This window comes from Bufo bufo, chromosome 2 (assembly GCF_905171765.1).
Source record: "Bufo bufo chromosome 2, aBufBuf1.1, whole genome shotgun sequence".
Lineage (NCBI taxonomy): Eukaryota > Metazoa > Chordata > Amphibia > Anura > Bufonidae > Bufo > Bufo bufo.
In genome coordinates this window covers 164,482,456-164,494,545 of record NC_053390.1, presented here as the reverse complement: position 1 = coordinate 164,494,545, position 12,090 = coordinate 164,482,456, and the positions used below count along the sequence as shown (strand labels likewise).

Genomic DNA, 12,090 nt, shown 5'->3' with positions numbered 1-12,090 from the left:
CTGTTAATATATGCTACTACTGAGGCGTTGTCGGATAGGATCCTGACATGTTTTTAAGGCAATGATGGGAGACTTTCCTTTAATGCACACAGGACTGCCCTTAACTCCCTGGCATTTTGGGATTGAGCACTCTGGGTTCTTGACCAAGGGCCTTGGAAAAAACCCAAAACTGAATGGGCCCCCACCCCCAAGGGCTTGCATCGGTGGTTAATTATTAGGGGATCCTCTTTCAACCAATCTACTCCGACACAGGTTGGGAGTTTTTAGCCACCAAGTTAGGGACCGGGTCACTGACCCCGGGATCACAATATTGCAATCCAGGGGTTAGGGACTGGGTCACTGACCCCGGGATCACAATATTGCGATCCAGGGATAGCAACCCCCCGTCCCAATTGGTTAAAAAAAAGCCATTGAAGGATTCTGGACCTGAATGGTGCCCACCTCACAGCAGGAATGCAAGCCATCAGACCCAGAATAGACATTGCTTTTCTTAGGGACACTTGGTTCTGCTGAAAGCCCTGATTTTCTGCTGAATAGCTCTCCTTTTCTCTACCGGAAGATAAGATTTCTGCGTCTGGGAGATGACATTTTATTGGCACTATTTTGGGGTGCGTGTGACTTTGATCGCTTGCTATTACACTTTTTGTGATGTAAGGTGACAAAAAAAGGGTTTATTTCGCAGTTTCCATTTAAAAATTTTTAGTGTTCATCTGAGGGGTTAGGTCATGTGATATTTTTATAGAGCCGGTCGATACGGACGCAGCGATACCCAATATGTATACTTTTTTTATTTATGCAAGTTTTACACTGTATCATTTTTGAAAAAGAAAAAAATCATCATGTTTTAGTGTCTCCATATTCTGAACCATAGTTTTTATTTTATTTTTTGCGCGATTGTCTCAGGTAGGGGTTCATTTTTGGCGGTATGAGGTGACGTTAGATTGGTACTATTTTGGTGGGCAAACGCCTTTTTGATCGCTTGCTGTTGTACTTTTTTTTCCCCTCCCAATTTTTTTAAAAATTTTTTACTTGAAACTTTTTTGGGGAGAAAACAATTTTTTATCCCATTTTGGGACTTTAACTTTTGGGGGTCTAATCCTTTACAATGCATTCCAATACTTCTGTATTGGAATGCATTGGCTGTATGAGTAATACAGTGAGCATTATTCATACAGCTTCCAGCCTGAGATCCAGGGGGCTGGATATCACAGGCTCGTCACTGGAAGGCAGCGCGATTCCTTCCTTAGGCATCGCGCTGCCTTCCATGCCATCGGGTCCCCCCTACAGCCGCATGAGGACCCGATGGCACCGCCGATTGCCGCCGCAAACCGCAGGTCTGAATTGACTGCGGTTTGCGGCGATCGCAGACACGGGGGGGTCCACTAAATTCACAGAGCTGTGTGGATCATGTTATGGAACTACTCAGGAACAGTTGATTAGCAGGGTGTCCTGAGGATGGGCCTTCAATATGAAATCTTTGAAAACTACTGAGGTACTTTCAACAGAAATATCACGTCACTTAAATTCTTCATATTCTTCTATCAAAAAATTCTAAATTACCATAATTCGTGGACCTTACATGTTATACATTGATCTATAGCTGCTAAACAAAGTTTATAAAAATTAAAACAAGGTCATTAGTACAAGTTTTTCCTCAATCTGTGTAATAAGCCCCCTTTCAAAAGGGAGCAATGCTGTTAGGTGCACCATGCATGCTGGCTGTCACCTCCGCAACAGCCCCCTTGCTGAAAGAGGTCGCAATTTGAGGTACAGGGGCAAAAAAAAAAACTCAAAGAAAAAACTAAGATAAAAACATCCTGCACAGTAGGATATACAAGTCTGCAGATGTCACTGGCCATATTATTGAAGAAAATCACAGAAGATAATAATGCACTTAGTAAAGTAGATGCAAGCATTATATATGGACAAAGTGCATTATTATCTTATTTCTGTGATTTTCTTCAATTTGAGGTACAGCAAGCACACAAGTTTATACATTTTGCTTATCAACAGTATTTTAGTGTATAACATGGATGTGCAGTCCACATCTGTATGATTTTCCTGTAAATGCTTCATACTATGAAAATACAGGAGGCTTTCCATACTAAGTTTGCCAACACATTATAAAGACAACATCCAATTGGTTTAAACTGCTTTAATGTGATGGTATAAAAATACAAAATATTCTAAAATTATCTGAGACTTAAAAAAAAAACAAAAAAAAACCACTGAACATATAGGACAAATATTCTTCGGACAACTTGTTCATATTCTCAAGCTGGTCATGTAGACTTCCAAACTACCTAGAAAGACCAGAAAAAAAAAAATGTTTAAAAAAAATATCTTAACTTTTGGAACCTGTAGATTTAAAATTATATTAAAAAGAGGTAAAAGACAAAACTTGCAGAACGTGTAAAGCCTGTAGTAGTTTACTGGAGCTTTTTAAAATATTACGTATCTAAAGTAGTGAATATACTTCATGCTAATGCTGCAAGCCGCTTTCCTTAGGCCTCTTTCACACGAACGTAGAACTGAACCAGAGTTCAGGAAATGTTTTTTACCGTAGAAATCAATTTATAAAGTTATTACCTGAAGTCTTGTTAAACTTCTCAAAGTAATAACTTCGGCTCATCAGCGCAAATACAATCTAATACTGTACAGAGTGATTGCTCCGTACAATATTGAAACTTAGTTTTATGCAAATCGACTTTGGATGTTTCATCCGAAGTAGATTCGCTCATCCCTAAAAGTCACACATACTTTTGTTTTGAAGCCCGAACCCATGTGCAGGTAGCCTCAGACACTTGAAAAAGGGCAGGGCCTAAGATGCACCAATGTGTACAATATCTTATTGCACTGTGATAAATCTGATGTATCTTTAGACAGGGAGGAGACCACAAAGCTAAAAATCTGAGGAAACTGCAAAAATGGCACAATACACTGAACTGTTCCCATGCAACCCAGTACCATGAAATAACTTCAGGGCACTATAAGGGGCAAGGAAATTACTGTATGCCTTGTTTGACGCCACATTCATCATTTAATAAAATGAACGGGTAACACGAAGGCAAGTAACATTCTTAACCTTGCTCCTAAAGAAAGGTGTTCTGGAATGGAATTCCTCTATTACTACTAGAAATTCATGAATACATTTACAAATGTACATTATTATTCCCCTTCCCAACAGGTGTGCCCGTTACTGGATAGCATCAGACTAAGGACACAACCCCCTCCCCAGATGTCAACTTATCCATACATTTCTAGAAGGGATAACAGGGACAACTCTCAGTTCTATGAAAAGACGCTATAAAGCATTTTCACGAGGAATACAAAGTTACTAAGACGGATCCTCTCTATCCAGTATGACATTTTCCCACTGTGATCTGAAATCACCATTTAGACTGGGACAGTTCCATCAGGGAATTCCCTTATTATCTGCCTGCAGGATAAAGACCAGATTAAGAGGGGTTTGTCCAAGATCATATTGATGACCCATCCACCTGCTGCACCCTCTATTACGGGACACAGTGCCACACATCCTTTAGTGGCTATTTATGGTACTACATGCAGCTCAGTCCCATACATCATGTATAGCACTGTGCCTGTTAAACAATAGAGGCCATAGAGCTTACCAGTGCACTGCACTATGGTTCCACACAAAAAAAAACAAAAAAAAAAAAGCACACATATGGTAAAGTACTCCGTATGTCTTCAGTATCTGTTCCTTTTTTTGCAGACCCATCTATTGAAAATTTTATGCTGAGCCCATTTTTTTTCTATGTAATTACTGTATATGCCATACGGAAAAATGGAATGGAACCGGAAACACTACTGAAAAAAAACTGATTAAAAACAGCCCGCAAAACACTGAAAAAGCCATACGGTCGTGGGAATATACAACTTTTTTGGGCAAACAAAGGAAGACACTCACAGGGTAAGTATGTTGGGATTGTCTGTAGATGAGATGGAAATGCTCACCTTTTGTTGGCAGACCACCACTGTAGGCGTCCAGTGGTCTCTAAAGGCCACAGCTGCCGATGTCTTGGGAGCCAACCTTCACGAGGTAGCAGCAAAGTGGGGTTCAGCAGCTGAAGCAGCTTCAAAACCACTGTTGAGTGGACATCTTTTGACACAATCACACCGAGAAGCCAGATATTCAGAGCATCCGGACGCATCCTCTGGCTGACACCCAATGACTCTGAAACGTGTTGTCAAAGCTATTAATAAAGAAGTTTTATCCTTATACATATGTCTTGTCCGTGACTGCACCAAAAGATGTCCACTCAACAGCGGATTTGCAGTTGAGTCAGCTGCTGAACCCCACTTTACTAATCTTCAAATGAAGGGCAAGTACAGAACCTGGAAACAATCACATGACAATATTCATTACCAAACAGGAAACAAATGAAAAATCTATTTTTACTGCAAACAAAAAGATGCTCAAAAGGAGCTTCTCGCAATAAAACTTATCTAGTCTTCTGTGGGGTCAATTATTCTCTATGAGGCTTACAATAAGGGCTCTTTCACACGAGCGTGTCCCTTGCAGGAATCGCGCTCCATGCGAAAGGTATTGTGTGTTCTGGACTTGGGAATCACACGGTATCATGATTGATAATGCTGTGTGCCTCTGCCTGACCTTTCTGTAACGGAATCATACCGACAGCTTTATGTCAGTATGATTCCATTACAGAAAGGTCAAGTCCACACCACATTATCCCTCACACTGAGCGCGATTCCCACAAGGGACACGCTCATGTGAAAGAGCTGCACTCTGCCATCGATCCAGTCAGATACCAATCTTCAATCCTGTGAGACATGCTGATGATGCACCATTAGGCCACCTGCACACGGTTACAGGTCAACGCACATAAGACCCACACAAATCTCCACGCGGATTTATGAGCGATTCTGCAGCAAAGCCGCAACTTCTAATTATGGATTGATACGGTTTTGCTGCAGACCTCACCTTTCCATTGAAAAGGGTGAAAACCACAGCTAAGGCCTCATGTACACGACCGGTGTGTTTTGTGGTCCGCAAATTGAGGAACCGCAAAACACAGATGGCGTCCGTGTGCATTCCGCAATTTGCGTAACAGCACGGACAGCCATTAATACAACTGCCTATTCTTGTCCACAAAATGGACAAGAATAGGACATGTTATATTTTTTTTTGCGGACCACGGCACGGAGCAACGGATGCTGACAGTACACGGAGTGCTGTCCGCCTCTTTTGAAGCCCCATTGAAGTGAACGGGTCCGCACCCGAGCCGGATGCGGACCAAAACCACAGCCGTGTGCATGAGGCCTAAAACTGCAAACATCATTGATATGATGCAGATTTGGAAATCTGCAGCGTAGGTCAATTTCTGCGCGGAAACAATCCGCAGAGTGAGGTTAGTGTAATCTGTTTTTCCACATGGGAATCTGCGCTGAAAAACAGAGTGTATTCCCAACGTGTGCAGTTGTCCACCTGGTGGCAGCTGATCGCACACAGACAGAAAATGGAGGTGATCAGCACTGTCCATTCGCTTCTACGGAGGTGGGACCTGCATTTATCAGACACTTATGGCAAATAGATTAGATGCGCTATAAATATTCAATATTCAATATCCAAAATGGGATGAATACCCGTTTCACACACACAAAAAATAAAATGTTTTATAACCTGCTCCAGCCAGCGCAGATTCTAGATTATTCCAGCACAGCCATACACCGAAGGAGGGGATCATCCTAAAGTGTGGTAGGCCACGGTGGGATTATTTTCTGCCTTTTCTGACACCACATTCACTACTTATAAAGCAAATGGGCAACACAAAGGCAACTGGCACCAGTTAAAGGGTTGTTCCCATCTGGACATTCTGTGGAAATGCTGAGGACGTCACATACGCAGGATGCTCTACAGTCACTGCACTATATCAGGAGAGACTGGAGAGAGCCGAGCATGAGCAGCCTGTTCCTGGAGCGCACACCTGGGCCCTGCTCAGACATTTATGGCATAACCTTGGGATGGAGGAAAAAATATAAATATAAAAAAAAATAGTGGCAGCATTGATCCCAATTGGGGAAAGTCCACTTAAATTTCCTATGTCCAGATGGGACAACCCTTTTAATATGGGCCCTGTAAAACCCGCCACATGATTGATGAGAGAATAACTGACCCTTTATTTCTGTAGCACAGCACCAGACGCCTTGGAGTGTGCGTCTTACCAGACGATGAGCTTCATGGATCGGAGACGGCCCTAGAAGAAAGGAAGCATCCAGAACCTTATTACATGCGTCATCAGCAGCTGCTGTAAATGTGACATTACAATGACAAGTCTTCCCCCCCCCCCAGATACAGCAATGCTCTGCTTAGTTCACAAGCTTTTACCCCCACACCATAAACCGCTCATCACAGGGCACCTGTGTGAAGTTGGCACCCCATGTTGTTAAATTTCAAAAAGAAATACACCATTCGTTTGTGCCGTAAAAATGAACGTTTGCGCCGCTTTGGTTTCCGAGATATTGCGCGCTTGATTTGCTGAAACCCCGCCAACTTTCCACCCCATGTTTTTAACCCCGACTCTAGACCCCTCAGGTGTGCTGCAGCATGCCCCCCTCCCCCACAACTTTTTTTGGGGTGCAAGCATTATTATTATTTTTTTCTGCGTACGCTGACTGTGGCCGGCACTCTTAGCCACTGTTAGCGCATTGCACACCCCACCGATGATCAACTTCGGACGGTTGATCAGCGAGTTTGAATTTATATTTTCACATTTTTTTGTCCGTTAGGTTTAGGGTAAGTTCGCAAACACCCCCCACACACCAAATAAAGTTTATCACACACACACACACACACACACACACACACACACACACACACTCCCCTATGGCCCGCCAGATGTTCTCTGCTGAGGAGGCATAAGCCCAGCCTTCCTCCGAGTCCGAGAGCCCCAGTGAGGACGAGGATGACCCCACTTTCCTTTTATCATCCGCGTCCTCCTCATCATCTAGCGATGATGAGCCCCCAAGGTGGCGGAGCAAGGGGACCGCCATGCTAGGGACCCTGTGGCCCACACTAGTACGAGCAGCTCTGGGGCTCGTACTAGTTTTCCGGCCCACCAGAGCCCCCTACCGGTGAACTAGTCTGGTATACCCCAGGGCGTTTTGAGCCTGTGATTCCTGATTTTGTAGGCCAACCAGGAATCCAGATTTCCATAGTGGGCTTCACTGAATACGACTACTTTAGAACCTGTACGCCCAACAGTTCATTGCTCAACACCCGGGCTCCTTTTTGGCTAGGCCCGGTGGCTGGACACCGGTCAGTGCAGCCGAGATGAGGACATTTTTGGGCCTTGTGCTGTACATGGGCCTAGTCAAGAAACCTAGTGTCAGGCATTACTGGAGTGGGGACGTCCTCTACAAACCCCACTCTACTGTATGGCCATGACACGCTCCTGGTTTGAGGCCATCCGGAAATGCCTGCATTATTCATATAATGCAGCATGTCCCCCCAAGGTGATCCTGCCTATGACCGCCTGTACAAAATCAGGCCGGTCATCGATCACTTTGGGGCCAAATTTGTGCAGGCCTATGTACCTGGAAGGGAGGTCGCAGTTGAGGAGTCTCATTGCTTTCAAGGGGAGACTACTTTTCCGCCAGTATGTTCCCTCTAAGCGGGGGAGGTATGGCGTGAAGCTGTACAAACTTTGAGAGAGTACCTCAGGGTACACTTACAAGTTGTGTGTACAAGGGGCGAGATTCCTGTATACAACCCCCAGAATGTCCCCCCACTCTGGGTGTTAGCAGGAAACTTGTGTGGGACCTTATGCACCCACTGCTAGATAAGGGTTACCACCTGTACGTGGATAACTTTTATACTAGTATCCCCTTGTTCCAGTCTCTCTCTGCCAGATCCACGTCCGCTTGTGGGACAGTGCAGAAAAATCAATGCAGCCTCCCTACCCAGTGCTCCAGACAAAAAAAAATGACCAGGAGCCATTGGCTACTAAACTAAAACATTTAGGAGCCAAATTACATTTTTTACTCGCCAAATTTAAGAATGCATATAATTTTTAAAAAAGGACTTTGAGAAGATGAGACGCAGGTCACAGTAGTGAGCCACCACTACATAGGAGAAAACAGCACCACATACCTCTCACATCCAGGGACATCTTCTGGGGGACAAGGTGACTAAAAATGGGAATTGCGTGGTTTAGAGTTTTTTTTTTTTCTGTTACAGCTTTCACCGAGCGGGAATATTTTTTTATATTTTAATAGCTCACACTTTTTGGGACATGGTGATATGTAATATGTTTATTCTTTATGGTTTGTCAATTTTATATGTAAAACTGGGAAGGGGGCCCATTTAAACTTTTTGTATTTTGGTGTTTTTTTTAACTTTTTATTTAAATAACCATTTCTTCCCTTAGGGACTAGAACCTGGATCTTTTCATCCCTTGTGCTATTCACCCTGATAGATCTCTATCAGGGTGAATAGGATCTCACACTCTCCCTGTGCTCTGTGCACACAGCAGCAGGGAGCTGAACATGGCAGCCAGGGATTCAGTAGCGCCCTGGCTGTCTCTCCTTCTCCCTGACAGCAGCGCTGTCCAATTAGAGCTCAGAGCCAGAGAGAAAAAAAAACTCCCTGGCTCTGAGCTGTGATTGGACAGCGCTGCTGTCAGGGAGAGGGAGAGACACTGGCGTCTCCTCCTCCTTGCTCTGAATGTTGAAAATACCGGGGGCCACAGCGGGTGGACGGAGCGGCGCCCAGGAATAATAGTAAGTGCACTTAGATCCCTGGGCGCCGCTCTATGCAGCCTACTACCAAGTTCATATTCTTTGGACCCACGAAAGGTCCTCTTTAACTCCTTTATACAATTGTCAGCAGCAGTATCGCATGCCCTGTTATTGAGGCCGGGTGCCGGGTCTGTGATACCGCTGCCTATACTTATTTTTTACATTCATTGGTGGCGCAGTGGCGACAGCTCCTCCCCTCCTATCTCCCCATTGGTGGTAGTTGCGGCCGCGTCAGTGGAGAGGGAGGGACTCCTTCCTTCTCCATTGTACTACTGAAGAGACCTTAGGCTGCGCAGGATCGCGGCGGTACAGTCGCAAATGGCGACAAGACTAAAAAGTCTTGTCACCATCTGCAAATTTAAGGCGCATTGGCGACCGTTTTGGTCGCCATCTGGAGCCCTGTCCCTACCCACCCCCTCCAGGTACCTATCCCCAGGGGTGCGACCCGTGCCCTTACCAGTGGAAAGGTGTTGCTGGTCAGATATAAGGACAAGAGGGATGTCCTTGTACTGTTGGCATCAGCCCTGTCCGAGGTACAGCGGCAACAGTCCTCAAGCCCGATTGCATCGTCGACTACAATCGGTATATGGGATGAGTTGATCTATCTGATCAAGTCCTCAAGCCATACAATGCCATGCGCAAAACCCGGGCATGGTACAAAAAAGTTGCAGTCTGCTTGGTGCAGGTTGCCTTGTACAACTCTTTTGTGCTGTCCCGGAGCACTGGCAACACAGGGAAATTCCTTCAGTTCTATGAGGCAGTCCTCAAGGCCCTGATCTTTTCTGACCGGGAAAGAGCAGGCCGGAGTACCTCGGGAACTGGAGGCGCCCGGATCGTCCCTGGCCAACACTTTCCAGGTGTGGTCCCCCATACTGGAAAGAAGGGACGGACCCAAAAAAGGTGCAGTGTGTCACAGGAATCTTATTATCTGCATAATGCAGGCATTTCCGGATGGCCTCAAATCGGGTACGTGTCATGGCCGTACTGTAAAGTGGGGTCTGGTAGAGGACATCCCCACTCCAGTAATGCCTGACACTAGGTTTCTTGACTAGGCCCATATGCAGCACGAGGCCCCAAAACATCCATCTCGGCTGCACAGACCAGCCACCGGGCCTAGCCAAAAAGGAGCCCGGGTGTTAAGCAATGAACTGTTAGGCGTACAGGTTTGTCTGCTCCACCATCAGATTCATAAAGTGGTCACTGAAAAAAAAAAAAAAAAAAAGACTAAAAGTAGTTGTATTCAGTGAAGCCTACTGTGGAAATCTGGATTCTTGGTTGGCCTACAAAATCAGGAATCACAGGCTCAAAACGCCCTGGGGTACACCATGCAAGTTCACCGGTAGGGGGCTCTGGTGGGCTGGAAAACTAGTACGAGCCCCAGAGCTGCTCGTACTAGTGTGGGCCACAGGGTCCCTAGCATGGCGGTCCCCTGGCGGCGTCTCCTCCGCCTTGGGGTCTCATCATCGCTAGATGAGGAGGACGCGGATGACAAAAGGAAAGTGGGGTCATCTCGTCCTCACTGGGGCTCTCGGACTTGGAGGCAAGCTGGGCGTATGCCTCCTCAGCCGAGAATATCCGGCGGGCCATAGGGGAGAGTGTGTGTGCGTGATAAACTTTATTTGGTGTGCGTGTGTTCGCGAACTTACCCTAAACCTGACAAAAAAAAAAGCCACAAAAAATGTGAAAAAAATAAATTCTTTTAACTCGCTGATCAACCGTCCGAAGTTAATCAGCGGTGGGGTTTGCGATGCGCTAAGAGTGGCCGGACGCTAAGAGTGCCGGCCACAGTCAGCGTACGCCCCCAAAAAAAAACAAGCTGCAGCACACCTGGGGGGGGTGGTCTAGGGTCAGAGTTAAAGGCATGGGGTGGAAAGTGGGCGGGGTTTCAGCAAATCAAGCGCGCAATATCTCAGAAACCAAAGCGGCGCAAACGTTCATTTTTGCAGCACAAACTAATGGTGTATTTCTTTTTGAAATTTAAGAACATGGGTGCCAACTTCACAGAGGTTCAGTGTGTGGCCATGGCAGTGACATCTCATGGGTTTGCTCCAGCCGCCTAATACGTTCCCTGTAGCGCCACTTCTGCAGCATTAACGTGTCCCCGGACTGAGATATCACAGGTTTAGATCAGAGTGCGGAGACTCAGCGATCGCTAGAACGAGGAGAGAGAAGGGCTCACAGTGATCTCACCTTGCTGCAGGAGACAGTCTACGAGACAGTCTGTATTCAGTCTGCTGCTGCGAGGAGAGTGCGCGATAAAAGAGCGCTTCTCTCCCTGTTCTAGTGACTGGAGTCTCAGCACTCACACCGACCAATCAAACCCTCTCATGTGTCGCTAGTTAAAGGTTATTTCCCCTGCTCCATGCACTTGGGGTCCTCACTGGTCAACTTCCTCATTGAAAGCCACATGCTGCAGCCAATGACCTCAATGGCTGAGGCCCGTGCTTGTCTGCAGCAGGACACATGCCCCCATTCCAGCACAAGTTCACAAAATTTGAGGGGGGGAAAAAAAACACACAACTAGACCCCCCTCTTAAGTATCCGCCCACACTACCATCAGATTTGTCCCCCTCCATTAGATATTATAGACGAGGGACAGGAGCCGCCATCACTGCACGTGGCCTGAAGTCACGTTAGAAATCTGCTCCCCTCAGAACATGCACGGTATGACGTCACATGGCCGCCAAGCCTTACCTTATGTATAGCCAGAACGTTTGAGCGCAGCGTACGCCTGGGGTCTCATCCTCCTGCACTGCTCCGACTCTTCAGGTCCCCTCCGTTTGTCTCGCTGGGAACCGCCATGTCCAGACCACGTGGCCTACTCCTCAGCGCGTCTAGCACACAACCATCCAGCAGCGCATCCACCAGCGAGAAAGGACGCAGCGCCAGAGGACGGTTACTACACCTTCCGGACTGTACTATCTGTGGAGGGGGAGGCGGGCTGTACCATTAGAAATAGAAAAAACAACCCCATAGATATAAGCTGGTGTCAGCTCTAAATCTCTTTACAATGCCAAACGGTTACACAGTGGTATGTACTGAAATACATTAAGGGAGCCTTTCACCTAAAATCACCATGATAGAACACTAACATCAGGATCTCCATTACATTCCCCATATTAGAATGCTACCTTCCATATTGCTGTCCATCGCCGATTTTCTCAGGTTCTACTGATTACGTCCAGCGCCGTTCAACAGACTCGCCGCGCCTGCGCAGTGCGCACTTCATTCCCTATTATGGGCAGAGGCACAAGGCCGGCTAGATCGGGATGTACGGGCCGGCACATGCCCATTAAACGCTCTTGTTCC

At 46.3% G+C, this 12,090-nt stretch overlaps 1 long non-coding RNA gene and 2 other non-coding genes across 3 annotated transcripts; all 3 read right to left on the bottom strand.

Moving 5' to 3' along the window:
* Positions 1–2,140: 2,140 nt before the first annotated feature.
* Positions 2,141–11,647, bottom strand: LOC120992573. The gene is made up of 4 exons (XR_005777005.1): positions 11,476–11,647; positions 6,159–6,239; positions 3,979–4,359; positions 2,141–2,303 (listed from the first exon to the last, which is right to left on the bottom strand). It is a non-coding gene; the product is annotated as an uncharacterized LOC120992573 (long non-coding RNA).
* Positions 2,944–3,070, bottom strand: LOC120992656. Its single transcript, XR_005777052.1, has one exon. It is a non-coding gene; the product is annotated as a small nucleolar RNA SNORA13 (small nucleolar RNA).
* On the bottom strand, positions 5,690–5,820 carry LOC120992657. The gene has a single exon (XR_005777053.1). It is a non-coding gene; the product is annotated as a small nucleolar RNA SNORA13 (small nucleolar RNA).
* Positions 11,648–12,090: the final 443 nt, after the last annotated feature.